Raw genomic sequence first — 4,681 nt, 5'->3', positions numbered from 1 at the left:
CCCCCCAAAAAAATGCTGAAATCCTAACCCCTGGTACCTATGAATGGGACCTTATTTGGAAATAGAATCTTTGCACATACAATCAAGTTAAGGTGAGGTCAGTAGAGTGGGCCCTAATCCAATATGAATATTGTCCTTATAAGAGGAAAATGCCATGTAAGGACAGAGACACGTAGGGATAACGCCATGTGATGACAAAGCACAGATTGGACTGATGTAGCTGCAAGTTAAGGATCGACTGTCACCACTAGAAGCGAGGAAGAAGCAAGGAAAGATTCTACCCAGACTCTCAGAGGGAGCATGGCCCTGCTGACTCCTTGAGTTTGGACTTGTAGCTTCCAGAACTGTGAGAGAATAAATTTCTGTTGTTTTAAACCACCCAGATTGTGGTACTTTATTATGACAGCCCTATCAAATTAATCCAGTGTCCTCCTCTGGGCATCACACTGCAGGCACGTGAAGTCAGTTTGTTCAGTTATTGGTGGTGTTAACATTGATTACTTGGTTAAGGTGGTGTATCAGTTATCCAGTGCCGTGTAACAAACTACCCTAAAACTTAGTGATTTAAAATAGTGACCATGTGATTTGCTCACCATTCTTTGTGTCAGCAACCGCAGCTGGGCTGAGCCGGGCAGTTCTGCGGCTCTGATGTAGGACCACTCGTGCAGCTGCAGTCAGCTTGTGGGACACTGGGGCGGGTCAGTCTGAGGGCCCTCAGTTGACATGATTCATCTTCACTCCCGTAATTTCATCCTCCAGTAGGCTAAGTCAGGCTTCTTCTCATGGTGGTCTCAGGACAGCAAGTGAGAGCGACTCCCAACGAGCAACTGTTTTTCAGTCTTCTGCTTCCATCGCATTTACTAATGTTCCATTAGCCAAAGCAAGTCACGTAGCCAAGCCCAGAGTCAACATGGGAGGGTGCTGCAGAAGAACATGGTACCGGGGCCAGTATTGTAACCCTCTGCCACTGGGGGTGCTCACCAGGTCTGCCCCTTGTAATTATTAAGTAATTTGTGTGGAGATAATTGAGGATATGTAAATATCCGTTACAAAACCTTAACGCAATAGTTTTTAGTATCCACTGTTGACTTGCATTATGGTTGCCAAATGTTGATTTTCTAATTCTGTCATTCATTCTACATTTCTTAGTTGGCATTCTGTTGTAAGGAAGAATTTTCCTTCCTTCCCTATGTAATCAACATGAACTCGTGGTTGTGTTTAGTTGTTTATAATCCATGACTGTTTCCGTTTATTTTGATGTTCGGTTGTTCTCATACTGGGCCTATGAAAGACCCTTCAGGTTGGCTACTGTGTCCTTCTGACACGTCCATATAATTTTTGGAGCATTTTCTGGCACAAGATAGTCCAGGCTCATCTTGTACCTTCCCTGACTCCTGAAAATCATCTGTTTCTCCAAAGAGCCCTGGTTCTTTTTAGTGGAGAATGACATTTAGAAAGCAAGATCAGGACAGTGGGTTTCCCTACACATGTCTGTATCTATTAAAAATAATGGGCCCGGGAGTAAAGACGCATACATAGACACTGGACTCGAGGACACGGGGAGGGGGAGGGTAAGCTGGGACGAAGTGAGAGAGTGGCATGGACATATATACACAACCAAATGTAAAATAAATAGCTAGTGGGAAGCAGCCGCATAGCACAGGGAGATCAGCTCGGTGCTTTGTGTCCACCTAGAGGGGTGGGATAGGGAGGGTGGGAGGGAGACGCAAGAGGGAGGAGATATGGGGATATATGTATATGTATAGCTGATTCACTTCGTTATACAGCAGAAACTAACACACCACTGTAAAGCAACTATACTCCAATAAAGATGTTTAAAAAAAAGGGGGGGGGGTGGCCAGGTACTTCCCTCGTGGCACAGTGGTCAAGAATCCGCCTGCCAATGCAGGGGACACGGGCTCGAGTCCTGGTCCGGGAAGATCCCACATGCCTCGCAGCGACTAAGCTCTTGCGCCACACCTACTGAGCCTGCGCTCTAGAGCCCGCGAGCCACAACTAACTGAGCCCGCGAGCCGCAACTACTGGGCCCGCGTGCCACAACTACTAAAGCCTGCGTGCCACAACTACTGAAGCCCGCGCGCTTAGAGCCAGTGCTCCACAACAAGAGAAGGCACGGCGATGAGAAGCCCGCTCACCTCAATGAAGAGTAGCCCCCGCTCTCGCCACAGCTAGAGAAAGCCGGCGCGCAGCAACGAAGACCCAATGCAGCCAAAACTAAATTGATTAATTTAAAAAAAATAATAATGGGCCTATACTGATATCTTCAATTCCAATTTTCAACTTAACACCACATGGTTCCTCCTCGCCCTCCGCCATTCTGTATTTGTATCTCCTCTCTTCAACAGTGAGAACCTTGACTCCCAGCCTCCATTTACTCATTAGCTCAATCCTACAATACAACAGCATTGGTACAAAACTGTTACAACCACATAGCTATGAAATACCAACCTACTAGTATTTGCAGTTCTTGTCTTTAGAGTTGAAAACGGTTATGGTCAATGTACTGTGTTCAAAAGTCATTTCGGTTGGTTATTTCTACTCCAGTGTGGTTACACTAGTCATCTGAGATACAGTTAGGTTAATTTGTACTTACCTCCAATTTTAGGGTCTTTTCCCCCTGTATTTTTTTAAAAATGTCATTTATCTTTGGCTGCGCTGGGTCTTTGTCCCTGCGCGTGGGCTTTCTCCCGTTGCGGCAAGCGGGGGCTACTGTTCGTTGTGGTGCGCGGGCTTCTCATTGCGGTGGCTTCTCTTGTTGCGGAGCCCTGGCTCTGAGCGGGCGGGCTTCAGTAGTTGTGGCTCGCGGCCTCTAGAGCGCAGGCTCAGAAGTTGCGGCGCACGGGCGTAGTTGCTCCGCGCGGCCTGTGGGATCTTCCCGGACCTAGGGCTCGAACCCGTGTTCCCTGCATTGGCAGGAGGATTCTTAACCATCGCGCCACCAGGGAAGTCCTCCCCCTGTATTTTTTTTTTTAAGCAGCAGTTTTTCTTTCTTTCCTTCTTCCTTCCTTCCTTGATTTTGGCTGTGCCGGATCTTAGTTGCGGCACGTGGGATCTTTAGTTGTGGCCTGTGGGATCTTTAGTTGCGGCATGTGAACCCTTAGTTGCGGCACGCATGCAGGGTCTAGTTCCGTGACCAGGAACCGAACCCCGGCCCCCTGCATTGGAAGTGCGGAGTCTTTCCCATTGGACCACGAGGGAAGTCCCTCCCCCTGTGTTTTAAAAACATATCCAAAATGTTAACAGAGATCCCCAAATAATTACATAGAAAGGTACGCTCAGAAAACTGTCACTCTCTCCTTGCACTCACCCATATAGGCAATTTCATCAGTTCCGGTTTAACACTCCTGGGTTTCTTTTTGACAGACGGTGTATAATTTTCTTTTTTTTCACATTTTTCATAGACAAAGGGTAGCATACTACATATATGCGTGCACTTTATTTTTTTCACTTAACATCGTCAATGCGTCCTATCTAGAGAAACCTGGAGGTCTAGGAAACCTGCCCTAAAGCTCCTCGAGGCCACACAAGCCAAAGAGAAAGTAACAGACTAGAAAGCCGCCTGAGGGCTAAGTGCCCCCAAACATAGCGATTTCCCAATGGGGAAAAGGTTAGACATAGACGGTGCGAAAAGTGAAACCCCTCAATGTAACTTGAAACAAGAACCTAATGTTCATTTTAAGTCGAAGGCTCTGAGCAGATCCCTCCTGCGTTCTCGCCGCTGTCCTCAGCGGGCTTGGGGAAAGCTGAGAGGCGCGGGACTTCCGGAGAGGGGCGTGGCGTATGCAGATAGCGAGGCGCGCGGAGGCTGCTGGTCCCACTCCGGCTGGGCTTCCGCGTCCTGCGTGTGGGCAGCCGAGGACTCGCGAGGTTGTTCCCGGGGTGGGCGAGCCCGGAGCGAGGGGCATGCAAGGGCGGAGGGCGCGAAGAGGGCGTGAGGGAAGTGAGCGTGCGTGAAGAGGTGGGCGATCGCGAGGGTGTGGGACGAGGCGAGCATAGCAACTCATACTTACCTGGCAGGGGAGATACCATGATCACGAAGGTGGTTTTCCCAGGGCGAGGCTTATCCATTGCACTCCGGATGTGCTGACCCCTGCGATTTCCCCAAATGTGGGAAACTCGACTGCATAATTTGTGGTAGTGGGGGACTGCGTTCGCGCTTTCCCCTGGTGTTTGACTTGGTAAACAAATAGACGACAATTTCGGTGGTGCCTCTGAAGAGTCAATTTTCGGTTGTTCAGTGTCGCTGCGCGCTGCCTGTGCTGTGGCATTTTTTCCTGTTTGACTGCTGTGCTGTGGGGTTCCCGGTAGTTCGTCATGGCCAATGAACGCACAACGTGTCTTGCTTCGGTAGTCTGAACCGGTTTTTTTCGTCGCTTAAATCATTTCTCGCCTTCCGGTTCCGTGTGGCGCTTACCAGCAACGTCCGCGTTGCCAGGTAGCGGAATACAGAAATCAACGTATGTGAAGAAAAGGCAGTGCCTGCAAAAACAACCGTTTGCCCCAGTGTGAGCGAAACCGGCGGCTATCGTGCTAGCAAAAATCAGCTGACAACACACACTATGTAGGCCGGTATCGTATAGAGTCCCGAACATAATGTAACTTGACTTATGAAATAGCAGTAGAACCACAGGCACAGGAAACAAGGCTCTGGAGAAAGCCA

Source organism: Grampus griseus, assembly GCF_964374135.1.
Source record: "Grampus griseus genome assembly, chromosome: 2".
NCBI lineage: Eukaryota > Metazoa > Chordata > Mammalia > Artiodactyla > Delphinidae > Grampus > Grampus griseus.
This window is presented reverse-complemented; position numbering follows the sequence as displayed.